This window comes from Thamnophis elegans, chromosome 4, assembly GCF_009769535.1.
Source record: "Thamnophis elegans isolate rThaEle1 chromosome 4, rThaEle1.pri, whole genome shotgun sequence".
Lineage (NCBI taxonomy): Eukaryota > Metazoa > Chordata > Lepidosauria > Squamata > Colubridae > Thamnophis > Thamnophis elegans.
The window spans coordinates 61131916-61149388 of record NC_045544.1 but is presented as its reverse complement, the minus strand read 5'-3'; positions in this window follow the sequence as shown (position 1 = coordinate 61149388).

Genomic DNA, 17473 nt, shown 5'->3' with positions numbered 1-17473 from the left:
AGATTTTTCAACACAGTTTCCAAATTCATTCTCAAAGTTTCAACCGAATATCGATTTTGACCTTGCTCCTGAATCATCAGAGCTTCCACTTCATCCTTAATTATGGCCCCAATGTTCTCTGCCGGATTGAGATCTGGCGAATTTCCCGGCCAGATGTCATTGCCCCAAAATTTGACATTGTTTTCCTTTAACAATTGCTGAGTCGCATTTGCACGCATGCAAGGAGCTTTGTCATGAAGAAAGACAGCCTCACCAACCACCAAGACATTGTCTGGATCACTGAGAAATGGAATGACATTCTCCAATAAAATTTTCTCACGGAAATAACTGCCATCCCAGGATTCCCCTTTATCCTTCAAAACCCAATGCAGTTTCTTGGCTGTGAAAATGACGAAAATCCCGATGCAAGTCGGATTGCGAACGATTTGTCGATATCGTTCATGTTTGGCGATGTCGTCGACGTCTTTAGCCCAAATTCGATCGTTCTGGAAATTCGGTTTTCGAATGGCATAAACGAAGAATTTGTCAGATGGCGCCAAATGAAGAAAATCTTCCTCGGTCCATTCAGACAACCAATCGCACAACCAAAGCCGATCTTGAACGTGTGTTTGAGTTTTCAATGGTTTGCAAATGACGTGGAATGGCTTCAAACCTTCTCGTTCTCGATATCGGCCGATTGTCCTTTGATCAACTCGTTTTCCACGAATTTGAAGGATTTCTTGGGCCACTTTTCGGTTTCCTTTTCGTTGTTTGCGACTGCCAGTTGCAATGATGGCTTTGCTTTCTTGGGACAGTTGCAGAGGACGCCCTTCTCCAAATTTTGTGAAACATTCTTGGGCTGTTTTGTTCCAATTATCAGTAACCCAATCCGGATGACGTTTCAATTTGTTTGCAATCCATTTTCGATTGATAAACGTCGCTCCAGCATCGCGAGCCTCTCGAAAGGCAATGCATTTTATTCTGTCAATGATCCTTTGTTCTTCCGAATCGAATTTTCCAGCCATTCTTAAAGCAAATTTAACATTTAATAGCTCATTCAATTCAGTTTTTTATGGGCTTTAAAATGAGGTGTCGCGGAAGTTGTAAACTGCTGTCGATCTTGCTGTGACCCCCTAGGAAAAGGTTATGCCCCGCCCTGTATCTTCAGGGTCACCTGAGTAGTGCAAATGGGTATGGAGCCTTCTTGGAACTGCTGAAAGGACTGTATTGTGGAGTTGTGCTTTCTGCTGGAAGGACAAATAGTTCCTGTAGTCTGCAATTCTTCTGGAAATCTGTTCATTCCTCCACACCATTTCAAGGGTGTTCATCCCAAAGTGCATAGCTAAATGTTTATGGAGATTCTTAGTCATCCAGGTCATGACTGTCCCAAAAGTTCTTTTTTCAAGAGGCAATTGGACTTCCTAATTTTTCTTTGATGACATTTCGTTTCTCATCCAAGAAGCTTTTTTTTAGCTCTGACTGGATGGTGGGGGATGGAAGTATTTATACTCCTTGCAGACAGCTGATCATTTGCATTCTTTAAGAGAGTTGTTGAGGCCACTTGGAGGTTTATCTGTGTCATCAGGGTCCTCAATGAATTTGTACTCACATGAACCATTCACACTTCAGTTTGAGATGCAGACAACACAGACTCATCCCTGGAGGCCTTTGCCCCTGTTCGGCAGTGAAGGGACACAAGACAGAAAACATCCTGAAGAAAGCACTGCTCCACAAGCCAGTCCTTTTAGAAGTTCCAAGAAGGCTCCATACCCATTTGCACTACTCAAGTGACATGAGGACACAGACAAATCTCCAAGTGGCCTCAACAACTCTTTAAAGGAATACAAATGACCAGCTGTCTGCAAGGAATATAAATTCTTCCACTCCCACCAGGCAGTCAAGACAGTGGTGGGTTGAGGATTACGTTCCAACTGGTACGGTTGGAACGGTCCTGGCATCACCTACATGCATGCGTGCAGCGTGTGCGCACATGCACGTGGTGCGCTCATGCATTGTAGCATCAAATGATGCTTCTGCAAGCCTCCGCAATGCTCCAGCTGCTCAGCGGAGGATTGCGAAGGTGCTATACACGTCATGCACGTGTGCGGAAGCGCCAACAGCTTTAAAGCATGGTAAGTAGCGCGGGCAGGCAGGTGGGCCCTCCGGAGCACCGTACCGGAACGGTACCCAGTGCTCCGGCAGGATCCGGTAGGCCCATACCGGAGCTTACTACCTGCAACCCACCACTGAGTCAAGAGCTGAGGAAGCAAAATGTCTTTTAAAAAAACCAAGAAAGTCGAGTTGCCTCTTGCAAAAGCACCTTTGGGACAACCATGGGCTGGATGACTGAGAATCTCCATAGACAATGCTGTGAATGAAGTATTAATATGCCCTTTTTAAAATAGAAATTTGAATATTTATCATACCTTGGGATGGATGTAGAAAAGCTTCAAGGGGAGTCCTTATGCAACTAAATCAATGGGAAAAATTCTTGAAAATGGCTATCAAGAGATGTGGCATCCAAGAAGTGTAAGACTCTCAATGAAAGGATCTTCTGACTCCTCATATGTATTCCAGACATGCAGGAGGATTCATCTTCTATTTAATACCTACTCTTCCTTCTGATTCTCCATCCAGACATAATTATAACTTTGTGTCAGGTAATTATGGGGCTTGAAAGTTTGGTTTTCTTATTTGTCACTGACTATTATTAACACTAAAGCAACACTGCAGTATGGCTGTAGATCTTGCTAGATGTCCAGAGTGAATTTTAACACTTTCAAAATATTTTAAGTAAAAACAAACATTCATCTTCCACAGCTTCATCATGAATCAAGATACTGATCTGGTTTGCATTACTAGTTCTTGAATGGATGATTTAGAGATGTATGTAAGTAATTTTCCTTACGTGGATTCTCAATGTACTCCAGACTGTAGAAACAGGATATTTTATGGGAACTTTCAGATGTTTTTTTGCTGTACCTTGACTCATACAAGATCATTTTTCTGACTTTACTGATTTTGGCAGTATTTGTTTCCTTTAAAAAAATATTACTGAGATAGTTGTATTAAGTCAAAATAGGCAAAAATTATTATGAAACTTCCTTTCTACTCTAGAGGAATTCAAATTGCCAAGACCAGATGATTTACATCCCAGGGCTCTGAAGGAGCTGGCAGATGTGAACTCAGCACTTCTTTCACAGTTCCTGGAGCATGGGCAGAACTGTCAGAGGACAGGAAAGGGGTTGATACAAAAAAGAAGAAAAAACGTGGAAGCTATAGGATCAATCACATCAATAACTGAAAATCCTGGAAAAGATAATCAAGCAGTATATTTGTAAGCATCTGGAAATGAACAAAGTGATTATCAGAAGCCAGCATGGGTTTGTTAAAAACAGATCAAACCTCATTGCCTTCTTTGATAAAGTGATCAAAGTAATGGATCAAGGAAATATTATAGATATACTAAGTCTATAGTAAGGCATTTAACAAAATAGACCACAACATATCATATTTTTGGAGTATAAGACACACTGGAGTATAAGATGCACCAAGGTTTTGAAGAGGCAAATTAAAAAAAGTAGGTAGGTAGATAGAGGGATAGACAGAAGAGAAAGAGAGAGAAATACAGTAGGTAGGTAGGGAGAGAGTAGTTAGGTAGGTAGGTAGGTAGATAAAGGGATAGAGAGAGGGAGAGAAATAGAGAGAGAAATACAGTAGATAGGTAGGGAGAGAGAAAGTGTGTGTGTGTAGGTAGGTAGATAGGTAGGGAGAGGGATAGAGAGAGAGAAATAGAGATAGAGAGAAATACAGTAGATAGGTAGATGTTTCTGCTTGCACAGCACTTGATCAATGTATTTCTCATCAATCAGTTAGAGCTTTCCAAAGGGGGTGTGTGTTGCACTCTGCAAACCTCCCCAAAAACGGTCCATTTTTCACAAAAATGGGCTTGTTTTTTTCCAAAGAAAAGGCATAAATAGCCTGGGGGGGGGGCTTGCAGAGTGCTCCTGGGGGTAGATCCCCCCAAAACGAGCAAAAATGGCCCATTTTTCACAAAAACTGGCCCATTTTTGTCAAAAACATTGCATGCATAGCCTTATGGAGGCTTATAGAGTGCTGCTGGGGGCTTGGGGGTGCAAAACACAGTCCGTGTATTGCTCATTTCTGCCCTCCCCAGCCCCCAGGAGCTCTCTGAAAGCCTCCATAAGGGTATGCACAGCCATTTTGGTGAATGGGCGGGGCTTCAGAAGGCAAAAAATGCTGTATTCGGTGTATAAGACGCACCCAGATTTTCAGCCTCTTTTTTGAGGAAAAAGGTGCGTCTTATACTCCAAAAAATACGGTACTTCTTGGTAAAATGGAACAATATGGATTAGACAGTACCATCACCAGATGGATTTGCAGTTGGCTGACCAACCACACTGTGTAGTCCTCAGTGGAATTAAATCTCCATGGAGGGATGCATGCAGTGGAGTACCTCAAGGTTCTGTTTTGCGGCTTGAAAAGATTGGACAACTCTTTGTCCAAGATGATATAAGGTCTTTTGCCATGGTAGAGGATTGGACTAGAAGCTCTCCAAGGTCCCTTACAGTCCTATGATTCTAGTCTAGTCTAGTCTAGCCTAGTCTAGTCTTTCTGTAGCAAATCTTTTCCACATTTCCGAATTATTCCCTATGAAAAACTGAAAGGGCTGAAAATCTAACTTCATGTCACTTGTTGACATTACTGCCATAGTGACATGCTCTCTTCTGCCCTGGAAGGAAAATATATATCCAGATTTCAAGGTAGACTATCATCCTCTTCAGTTTCTTGATTAAATTCTATTTTCAGGGAATTAACCAGATATTGAGCAATTTGAAAGTGTCACAATTTTGTAGGTATGATATACAGCAGTGGTTCCCAAACTTGGCAACTTTAAGACTTGTGGACTTCAATTCCCAGAATTCTCCAGCCAGCTCTGCAGCAGAGCTGGCTGGAGAATTCTGGGAATTGAAGTCCACAAGTCTTAAAGTTGCCAAGTTTAGGAACCACTGATATACAGGGTTGCTTGAAAGATTCTTGGGAAACCTTTGCTCCAATCCTAACAACATCAATGAGGCACGTAGTAATTCCACTTTCTTAATAGAGTCAGTTCTTCAATTTTTTACACATCCTAACATTCTTAGATTTGTGCAAGTTTTGCCAAATTTGCCTTCAGGTTTGTGTGTGAGCTCCTGAAAAAGATCTTAGTATTGGAGGCGGTCATAATGATTATAATATCTGTAAGATGATCTATCATAGAGATCATTCATTCAGTTCAAGATCCCCTAAAATATCTCTGGCAGATAACCACCCTCTGTTTGAATATACATAATCATAAAATAAAGAGAAAACTCAGGATTTAGAGCCAAATCAGTGGTTGAGATCTATAGTATAGGAATATTTCATACCGGTTTTCAGTTTATGAAATAGGAATTCTTATAAAATATGTCTGCTTTCCTCATTCATAGCACTTTGTATTCTGCAACACAAGAGTTCCATTAACCTAATTGTTAAAAGAAAATTATACAATGTATTTGGAACACATGCAAAGCATATTAATAAAAAAGCTAGCTTGTAATAATACATATTGGTGACAAAAAGCTCTCAACTTATAGAGGTAGGAAATTACTGAGAGGATTTTATAAGAAAATATACATATACATTTGTGCATACAAAGTTGTGAAAACTCTGCATGGTGGAAACGTGATAAGCAAATGGTTTTTTTTAAAGAATCCTTAATTTATTTTAATTTATTTTCTGGATCTTGCACAAGGCCTTCAATAACCTTCTTAGTTGTGAGGAGGAGCCAACGTCGCTACGAGATGGACATGCGATCTGAATGCTCTGAGATTGCTGCCGAAACTTTTATCACTTGGTGGTCCAATCGGACCTAAACCATCCCGCAGAGACAGCGAACGGGAAGAATATGTCCTGCTGATCTCAGGGACACCGCAAAGTCCCTGATCAACCCAGGAGAAGTTCTTCTAGCTGGCGATAAAAGCATAGCCCCTAAGCAGATGAAGTTGGGACGGCTCCGAATGGAAGGAAACGGAAAGAGAAAGTGTTTACAGTTGGTGAGGAATTTTTACCGTTTTAAAAGAGACTGCCTACAAAAAACTTAAAATTAATTTCAATGTGAGAACAGAAGAAATAAGCGGTGGAATTAAGCTTTGAATGGTTTTGGTTAGTGTGTTATCTTGCTCTTAAATGCTATTTTTATGGATGGAATTTATGCAAGCCTTTTAAAATGAATGGATTAAGTTTTCTTCTTCTATCTTTTTATTATTGTTATTGCAACCTATGGACTAAAATTCTCCTTCCTCATTACTACTTGTGTTTTCCTCTGTTTCTCCTCCATTTTACTCAAGAATTTGATTTTTATTTTTTTAACTTGGAATATAAAAAAGAAAAAGAAAAGAAGGAAACAAAGAGAATTCTAACAACAGAGGGGAAGACGACACTGCTACTCGGAGGCTGGAGGTTTGTGTATTGGAAACAAAACACTTTTACTTTCCTCACTGATTATTCTGGCTTGGCACTTCAAGGTCTCACTATTTTGTCTATAGAGAATGATAAGAAGAAAATCATACAGATGTTCCTTTGAAGTATATTTTTAACCAGAGAAAAGTGAAAATAAGACCTTATTGTGAATTTATGCTTAATCTTGTAAAAACCTTCCAAGCCAGAGTAGCAGTGTTTGTCAGCTAGAGATAATGGCACAATCTCAACAGTAGAAAGAAACTTTAAGTTTGCAAAATATATTGTTAGAAATTCAGAAATTATCAAACACATTTGAGAGAATGGAGAAGAAGTTGTAAAATCTAGAGCATCTAACAGTAAAATATGATGAAAAAGTTGGAGATGTTTATCAAGTGGAAAAAGTGAGGTTAGGGTCCTAAAAACTGAAGAGAAAAATGACCACAAAGAAATCAAATCCACTGATATCTATGGTGATTGGTTTGTGTTTGGAAATGGAAAGAGTGGAATACAGAAAGAGGAATTAAATGGAGGGGAACTCTGCCCCAGATGGCAAGATACAGAAGAAGAAAAAATAAAAGAATTTATGGATTTAAAGAGAGAAATTTTATTAGCAACATCATTGATAACACCACTGACAATTAAAGATAAGGTGATCAAGGAAACAGAAGAAGGGCATCAAAATTACATGAGAGACTCAATAAGCAATGAGTTGCAAAGAGGAGTCCATGCAAATTTGAGTAAGGTGATGATGAGAGGACTGATACCACAAATGGCAGAAGACATGAGATTGTTTTGCTACTGGAAAGATACAGGTTGATAGATGAAAGTGTATAATCTAAAACTAGTTAAATTTAGGGGAATTTAGTGACAATAGATATGGTTAAATAAACAACTGATAATGATAATTATATGTATGTATGTATGTGTATGACAAGTAGTAAATGGATATGAATATTGAATGGTACCTATGAAAGGAAGATTAGAAATTATTTGGTTATATATAAAGGTTAATGAAAAAGAACTAAGTTGAATTTAGCTAAGTTTTGATTATTGGGGGGCGGAAATGCTATGATAATGAATAGAGTTAAATGAAGGAAGGATGATGATAACAGTGTGTGTGTGTGTGTGTGTGTGTGTGTGTGTACGTACAACATAAGGAAATTGGATGTAAATTGTAAACAGTGATTTGGAAAGAAGGATTAAAATTTTTTGTTACTAAATATTATTGATGTTTAGTCAGAATAGTCCATAGTGTTATTGGAGGATATTAGAAATAACAAATGAAATACCAGTATGTGGTCAGGTTTTAAATCTTGGTACATTTTATGATGAAGGACATTTAAACAATTATAGTCAAATGAAAATGGAGGTATGATGATGGTAATATGTATAAAAATATCTGATTTAAAATACTTGGGTTAATACGAATTTTGTGATGACAGTGGAAGAGATGCATGAAAGCTTTTTGTAACCAACTGATACACTTTCTACAGTATGTAAAGAAGGAGGATTCTTCGTGTTGTGTTTGTTTTAAAAATTTAAAATAAAAAAAATCTTTTAATAAAAAAATAACCTTCTTAGCTGTAAAATACTAGAGCTGCAAAATAAGCCTGTCCATGCATAGCAGAATTATTTTTTGAATTGCTGAAATTGGAAGAGCTACAGTTTTTGAACTTCTGAGGTAAAAGAACACAGATATTCCTTTCTGCAATATGAACTAAGCTATGAAGGAGCTTTCCTTTTCTTTTGACAAGTCTGATACACAGTTACAGTATCTTGCTGTTACTTTATATATTTCTCATTTCCCAAAACTCTTGAAAGTGTCTGTTTTATAAAACTATAAATAAGGGAGAAACTTCAGTAACCATCTCTTTTCAGTCCCTAGGAGTCACTAGCATCCTTCATGGAAATATAGCTGGCATTTTTTTCCTCAAAAACATCAAGTGAAAAATAGTTGCACGGCCTTATGAAAAATTGCTGTGACATCCTATTTAAGTTAGTAGTTACTTAAGTATTTAATGCACCTTTAAACTCCATTTAGTGATGGAAAAAATACCCTCAGCATGTCTTGGAATAAATTGGGTCTTATCGACCATTTCTTGCAAAGCTTTTGTGTGTGGGTGTGTATGGATGTGTGTATGGGTATATTGATGTGTGCGCACACACACAAATGCACACACACATATACAAACCACAAACATAAGCAATTATTTCCAAATTTCTACGCCAGAGCCCACCTTCCCAAGCAAATTTATGTTCGCAATATCTTGTGGATTATTATAATTTTACAAGAAGAGCCCTGAGCATTGCTTTATAATGGAAGAATGAGATTTAAACATGTTCACAAAATTAATAAGCAAATGTCCGTTACATAAATAAATGGGCTTCTCTAATAAGAGAGCTGGTTTAGTCCAGCATAAATTTTGTGTAAATATTTAAAATTAATTTTGAGGGTCACCACAAAATAATGCATGGAATTTAGTCAACTGTTCCTTTAGTTTCTGTCATTGAGGGTTTTTTATATGACTGTTTTATTTCTCATGTATTTCTCTAAGGTTACATGCACTTTAGCATTTATAATATTTATGAATGTTTCTAGTGGGTTTTACTTTTTTACTTGTGAATTTCTTGTTAAACAATTTGATGCACCTTGGATTTAACTACATGTTTTTTCTATTGTTTTAATGGTGTTTGTAAACTCCCTTTAATAATTGATGAGATAAGACAGAAGGCTAGCTCTACCATTAGGTAAAGTAAGGCACCAGTTTAGGTCAATACAGCTGTTCCAGGTGGCCTTTGAGGGGTAAATGGACTCTCATATAATTGTAACTATTTTATTGATAACATACTGTTCATGTTGATTCTATGTTTTTAATCATATCTTTTTATGCTGTAAACTACTAGGGGTTGTTGTAAAATAGACTTATTATTAAGGGGTAAATTTCAGGCATCAAATGTAGGGAATGCCAGTGAATTGTTAGAGAACAATGTTGCCTTGTGGCTCAACCTTAACCCTTAAATGCCATGAAATAAGTTTTCCTGTTTCCTGTTCCTGCTAGTTTTGGTTTAGATTTAGTGCATGGAATGTAACAGTAACTGATAGCACAAGTGGCAAGATTCCAATGATAAGCAAGCCTGGGACTCACAGGCCAGCAGGAATTAGGGTAGTTCATGATCAAAGTATCTCCCCTGCCAGGTAAGAATGCTCAAAATACATCTCAGAAGAAAGCAGTGGCAAACTACTACTGTACTGCTTCCAAGAAAACTGCATCAATATATGTATATACCAGGAATCAAGCTGAACCCAAGGGGGTGTCAACCTACAAAGAATGGGAGGAAAAACCTTTGCCTCAGGTAGAAAAAGGTCTTGGTAGAGCCATGTACAAGATCGGGTTGGATTGGATTGGATTAGATTAGATTAGATGATGGAGAGGTAGAGATAGATGAGAGATAGATTAGAGGTAAAGAGAGAGATTGAGAGACATATGATACCGTGTTTCCCCGAAAATATGATCTGTCCTTTAACTAACGCCTTGCCACATTTTTCACGTGGGCAAAAATATAATCCCACCTCTGAAAATAAACCCTCTGGACAACCCCCCCCTCTGGCCAGACAGAGCACTGCTCACTGACCTAGCGGTATCCTGAAGGTGCCAAGCCTTGGGAGCCGGGACAGGGTGAAGGTGCTCACATTGCTTGGTGCCTTCAGGATACCACTAGGTTGGGGAGTGGCATTCTGCCTGGCCGGAGGGGGGAGTTGCCAGGTGAGCGGGCTCCCGAAGAGCCGGGCACAGCCTCAGGGGTGAAGCAGCCATGAGGTAACCATGCTCATGAGCAGCCATCCAGCAAATCCCCTCTCCAGCCAGGCAGAGCACCATTCACTGACCTAGGGGGTATAACTAAGGCGCCAAGCCACGCCTTCAAAACCTTGATGTGTCCGAAAAATACTGTACATTGGAAAATCCCATAGGAGTAGAAATATATTTAAAGTTAGATTAAGGGTTAGAGTTACAGTTAGGATTTTAATTAGGGTTAGGGTTAGGGTTAGAGTTAGTGTTACGGTTAGAGTTAGGGTTAGGATTAAGATTCTGGGAATTCAGAGATTAAAGTAGAGGGTAAAATGGAATTGTAGACCTGCGGCATGTTTAGGAGGCCTCACAGATTTTGAATATGCCTTATCTGCCTTTACTAATCAACTACATGGAAAACCTCATGGAGATAAAAATACAGTTTACGGTTAGTCCATGAATTTGGCGAGTAAAGCAAAACTCAACTTCACTTTTCTTGAGGCTCCTTTGTAAATCTAACACTAGTGTCAGTTTTCAGCTCTGACTGCAAGGAAGCCTATCCCTAACTCTAATGCTAATCCTAATTGTAATTTAATTTTAACTGAGAATAGGATTTTCCCATGCATTTCACTGCCATTCACCAATATGTGGAAATGCAAAGCTGTCATTCTACGCCTAACTCTAATCCTAACCCTATTTCAATTTTACTGGGAATAGGATTTTTTCATATAATTTACAGTGGTCCAAAAATAATTTTTCTTGAAGAACCTTTGCAAATCTAATCCTGATCTCAGTTTTCTGTTCTGATTGCAAGGGTTTAACTCTAATCATAATTCTAGTTTAATTTTGACAGTGAATGGGATTTTCCCATGTATTCCCATGTGGTTTACAAATAAAACAAAAAATAAATTAAAAAAATGTGCAACACCAATTTTTGTCCTTGACTCAAAAAATTTTTTAACCCTAACCTCAACCATATTCCTAATCTTAGCTTAATTTTCACTTGTACTGGATTTTTTCCCATGCAATTTAGTGTGGATTACAAATAACTCAGAACAGAAAACTGTCACCCTCCCTTTCATTAGAAATACTTGGCAACTACAAACCTGATGTCAGTTTTCAGCTCTTACACACAATATCTTCATTTCATTCCCATTTGATTTACATGCAATCAGCTTTTGTGTTCTGAAAACTATCAACTAATACAATTCATTTTGAAGCTATTTCATTTCTGTCAAGGAACAGTGAAGTGCAAACTGTCGTTTCTTTTCTTAATGGAAATGAAGGGGGGGGGGATTACATTCTAATCAGCTCACAAAATATTGACAGAAATCAAACAAAGATTGAAAAGCTACGAGCCACAGATGCACATAGATTTGCCAGCTGGCAAGAAGCTGCACACTTAGTTTTAGCTCATTTTATTAAGGTTCGAAAAATTAATTGAAAAAAAATGAAGAGCTGAAAATGATACCTGAAATTAATCTTTTTGTATTGAATCACATCACATCTGACTTTTTTTTTGCTCTACAAATCTCTGTCAAATTATATTGACTACAAACCATTGGAGAGAAATTGTAAGTTTCTTGACATCTTCAGGAAACCAATTTTGTTTCCAAGAATGATGAAACTCATAGCCCAACAAAATCAACTTTTTATGTGCATTTCTTCATCAGTAGAGATTGTCCGATATGCCCACCCCTAATTTGCATTTTGCCTAGCTCACTTGGAGAAAAAAGCCCTTAAATGCAATTTTCCAGGCATGTGAATTTGCAGATATGCTACACTTTTAAGGATTTGCTGGAAAATAACACTTCGCTGGCAAGGCTATTTTGGCTCCATGGAATGATTAAAGCTTTCAGAGTCTCTCACTACATTTGCTTTTCAAAGACAATTTTCCCATGCAAACGTCATCTGGCCAACCAACAAATAAGGCTTAAAAACACTTTCTGTGTGCTGCAAAGCTGACTAATATGGACAGCAGTATACTGAAAGTGCATTTTTTAAAATTTGTAGATAGTGAGGGTAGATAGCGAGGGCAAAGTTGGCTTTAAAATTCACTGGGATGTTTTGCAAATGGAAAGGCTTGTGATATAGTGGCTTTCACTGTTTATCTGTTTTTTCCTTAACTGCTAATCTATAAAGCAGTCACTATAGTTCCTTGCAGAGTTTCCCAGTCCAAAAACAATAATAAATTCAGATTCTACTTTGTTTGAAATAAATTTGGAATTTGTGAATTACAGGGGAAGGAAGGGAGAAAGGGAGGGAGGGAGGGAGGGAAGGAAGGAAGGAAGGAAGGAAGGAAGGAAGGAAGCAAGGAAGCAAGGAAGGAAGGAAAGAGATACTATGTATGAGTTGATGATGCTGTGAGATGCATAACTATCAAAATCAGCATTCCTCCAATGCAAGCAAAAGAAAATAGTAGCAAACTTGTCATTCTATCTATTTTAATTTCCTTGTTGCAGTCCCTGCATGTAATCTGACCTTCTTAGAATCTGATGTATCCAGCTGTCTGCACAACAGGCTCATTCATGGCTTTGCAGAGAAGGAAGGGGAGGGGGAAATAAACCCATCCCGTAGAACTACAAACACAGGAAAACTTCAACATGTTCCCAAGGAAGCTTTGTACACCTACTAATTCTTGACAAAGGGCATCTGCAGTTTGCATGTAACTAAATGCAAATGAGTGGCAGTGGATTTGAAATGTTTTATTGTTTTATTCAAGGAGGAAACCCACTGACCCCACCCCATCATATGTCACTGGAAAAAAACAAAAATAGAATAGACACTTACTTCCTCTCTCTCCAATTCCCTCTTGTTGTTTTCAAGCAACTACAATGAGGTCTTGCATACAGTATGCTTAAGGAATTCAGTGGACTTCCAAAATCAGTTCTAACAGGAAGCATGTGTCACTACACAATAGCTAAGGGCACTTGCTTTTTGTTTCAATTTTTTTTTTTTAAGGAATGATGGCTGTGTGTGGAGTTGGGGACACTTTGAAAACTGATTGTTTGCAGTTCCCCAGGGACCTAGCTTTTTCTATGAAAGCCAGGATTGGGCTGCTCAATCAATCAGTTAGTAAGTCAATCTCTAAAGATATACAGCATGGATGGCAAATGCAAAGAAAAACCCAAAATAATAAATCCAGTTAGTCATGTAGTAACTTCCCCAGATTTGTCACCCTCCAGAAATCTTCAAATTCAATCACTTTAGCTAGCATGGCATCATATGGAAATTACTAAACTTGTAGTTTCAGGTTTATGGGAGGCACCAGGACGAGAAAAACTGTTGATAAACAGGGCTTAATCATACAGCACCATACTTTTTTTTTTATTGCTTCCTGCAATGTTGTGTGATCATTCTAGGAAACAATGGAGAAAAAGACAGAAATATATTTCCAAAGGACTTTAGAATAAAAAAAGTTTTCTTGGCCTTTTCATGCATTTTTTTAATGTCCATGTGATTTTTGTCCATCTCTATTCAGTCTGACCATTTTGTTTGTTTGTTTTTATTAAAGCCAAGCCTTTGTTATAGCACACATTACGAACAACTAATTTTTTAAGGATTGACAGTTCACTACTCTCTCCAATCTTTCTATCTTGACATATTTCTGAGCCCCTGAAGTAAGCAATAGTAATAAGACTGGAGAAGGTATTCAAAATAGGTTTCCAATCAAATATTAAGAAAGAGTACAAGTATTATTGTATCTTGACCAATATATATTCCCATATATTTGGAGGGTTATAAAAGCATGCAAATGTTACTATTTTCTGGCTATTTTTACATGCCCAGTTTTAAAAACCCATCTAAGATTTTTCACATCTGTAGCATCCCACAGCAGAAAACTTAATTTTGGTTGGAGATAATCTTACTGCTTTAAGGTAACCTACTGAATAGAACCTTTGAAACCACATTACTGCCCCCACAAAGGTCAGAAGACTCTATTATTGTAATCTAAAGGCTATTCAGTCAGCAAATGGCATCCAAAATGCATTTGGCAGCTGAACTTCAGTCCCTAGTGGGAGACTGCCTGTTCAGATCATATAGTTTTATCATGAATTCATGCATTGAAAGAACCAGGGTTATTGAAACTGTAAACATCTCTGACCTCCCTCATGGAAATATTTGGTCCTCAGAAGAAGTCTTTGTCACTGAAGCTGCAGTATCAGTTTTAGGTCAACCCTTGGAATGTGACTTCTGGAAGCAAAAATATTTTGCTCAGCCTTGCAGAGATGGTAAGGAGAAAAGCTTCCCATCCCAAAGAAGTAAGGAATTCAATAATTGTTCCAAAGGGGAAAGGCATATGATGATGATGGGTGACTCACTGTTGAGAGGAAAAGAGTCAGCAATCTGCAGACCAGACAAGGAAGTATGACATCACCCAGGAGTAAAGATCTAGGATATCATGGGGGACTGATCTGACTAAGGAAAGCTACTGGCCAGTATATTTTTCTTCTGTTTTATATTGAGAAAAATGATAGTGTCAGAAAGATCCTGAAACAAATATTTAGGTACTACAAGGAGTTAGGCGAGAAGGCAAGAGTTTTCAAGACAGGTAGTGGTTTTGTCCATACTCCAGCTGAAGGTCGTTGTCCAAGAAAGGAAAAGAAAGTTTTGGAAATGAATTGCTGCCTTAAGGGATGATGTGATCAAGAAAATTTTAATTCTGGCCTATAATTTGTACTATCTGCAGGAAGGGTTTCTGATAAAAGATGGGCTTCTATTATGATTACTACAGGCCACCAACCAAGAAGTTATAGATTAAATCTTCACACATTTTTAGATAGCTAAAGTGTCTAGGAACCATACCACTATAGCAGGGATGGCTAACCTTTTTCTTGTCGCATGTCGAAAGCACGTGCAAGTTCTCCTGCATGACCCCCCTGCACACCCTGCCCCCCACGCATGACCCTTGGACCCCCATTTGGGCCTGGGAGGCCTCCTGCACCAATCTAAAAGCCAAAGCAGGGGGCCGTCACAAGGCCCCAAAATATAATGTGAGTATCCCATGCATAAACCCCATCCCCCGTGCATGCGCCATGCACCCCTGCATGTACCCTACCCTGCATGCAAAGTACAGGCCTATCAGCTGGCCAGTAGGAGGCACACATGTATGTGTGGTGGAGCTGGGCTGGGGTGATGTCTGGCGTCCCCACAGAGAGGCTCTCCATGCCACCTGCGGCAGGCATACCATAGGTTTGCCATCACGCCACTATACTAATGGAGTATTTTAAGTAATCCCAATTGAGAACCAAATTCTGCAGAAGTTGAAAAACCAATAGTCCCTTGAGATAATTGCAGACAATGTTATTGTCCAACAAGTAGAGAAAGGAATCAGAGGATTGACAGGGAAGAGCAGAGAAGAAAGGTGAGAAGAAAGTTGTAGGAACCTTGGGAAAGAGTAATCATGTGATCTTAACATTCACTGTATTGAAGGCAAAAAGAACTGAAAGTAGTCAGATTATGTTCTGGAATTCAAAAGACCTGACTTTAATTAAATGGGGGAGGGGCAGGAAGGAAGGATTCCAGGAATGGAAATCTAGAATATCTTAAACTTTGGAATCCATCCAACAAAATATTTTTTAAAAAATATTTGAAAGTATTACTAAATATGCAACCCGGTCCATGTTAATCTGCCAGTAAACCCCTTAAAAGTTCATCAGTCTTTTTTCATAAGAAGTTTTAGAGCATATAAAAATAGAATGGGAGTAAAACTATGTTTTCTTCTTTCAATTATATCAAGTTTATGAAATCTTTGCTTTTTATAGGATATTTATTTGAAATGGGGGGCACTCTCTTTTTTTCACAGTTCCCCTAAATTCTTCTAGATTCTATGCAAAATAGAAAATAGTCAAAGGAGCAATAATAGGTATTTCAGACATCCCCCAAAGGTTTAACATTGCAATAGGCACACACACTTAACACAACACAAAGCATTTGCTTAGCTAGTGTTGATAAATTAGTTCCCCACATTTTGCCTCCTAAGGCTGGGATGACTGCAGCATGTGCACCGTAGAAGCTAAAAAGGTTACAGAGATGGCAATAAAGTATTTTCTCAAAAAGTCTACCTAAAGTCCATTTTGGTCCTGTGGCTATTTTCATATCAGTAATTAACTTTGTAGGTTTTCTGACCTAAGCAATTCTGTGTGAGGTGTTTGCGTGGTCTAGATGTTTTCTAAAATGCTACCAAATGATTAAACATAAAATTCTTAAATGAAGAGAACACATTTTATTAAATATCCTAGAGCTGTTTGCCTGCTCTCGTGCCTATGTCTGGCTGCCAGCTGATAAACGCCTTTGCTTTAAGATATTAGTTATTAGCATGCCTGTATATTTCTACCTCATGCTGTCACCCAAGGGTGATTGCTATCTGTTAATTGAATTCTATGCCAAGAACTATGTCTTTGTGTGCCTGCCATTATAATTTCTGAGGATTGTAACTTTATTTCGTATTTTTAAGTTTTGCAAATAGGTGTCTACATATTTACTTAAAGTGTGCTTATGCATATAAGGCACAGAGGAAAGAGAAAGACACATGCACATAAAACTGCACTGAACTCTCTCTCTCTCTCTCTCTCTCTCTCTCTCTCTCTCTCTCTCTCTTATTTTTTCCATTTACTCAAAAAAGACAATTACACAATTAGCACTACAAATGAATATTGAAACGCCCTCATTGAAAGGCTTTAGCAATGACTAAACTGTGGCCTAGTCTGGGAATTTAATGTAATATGTGTGGTTTGTCAGTGGAAGTCAGTGCTTCTGAATTTTCATAGAATTTTCCTTTCTGGTGATCAAGCAAGTATACAGCTGACCAGCGTCAGTTGGTACGGCTTCCGGATCAGAAAGCTATGCTTTCAACAAACGTATTTTGGAGTTTGTTTTGATATGAATAGCAATAGCACTTATACTTATATACCCCTTTACAACACTTTCTAAGCAGTTTACAGAGTCAGCATATTGCCCCCAACAATTTAGGTTCTCATTTTACCCACTTTGGAATGATGGAAGGCTGAGTCAACCTTGAGCCCAGTGAGATTTGAACTGCCAAATTGCAGGTAGTTGGCAGTCAGCAGAAGTAGCCTGCAGTACTGCACTCTAACCAATGTGCTACCGCGAGTACTTGCATTTTCTATATCATATATTGAATGTATAGTCATTTTTAATATCTATCTATCTATCTATCTATCTATCTATCTATCTATCTATCA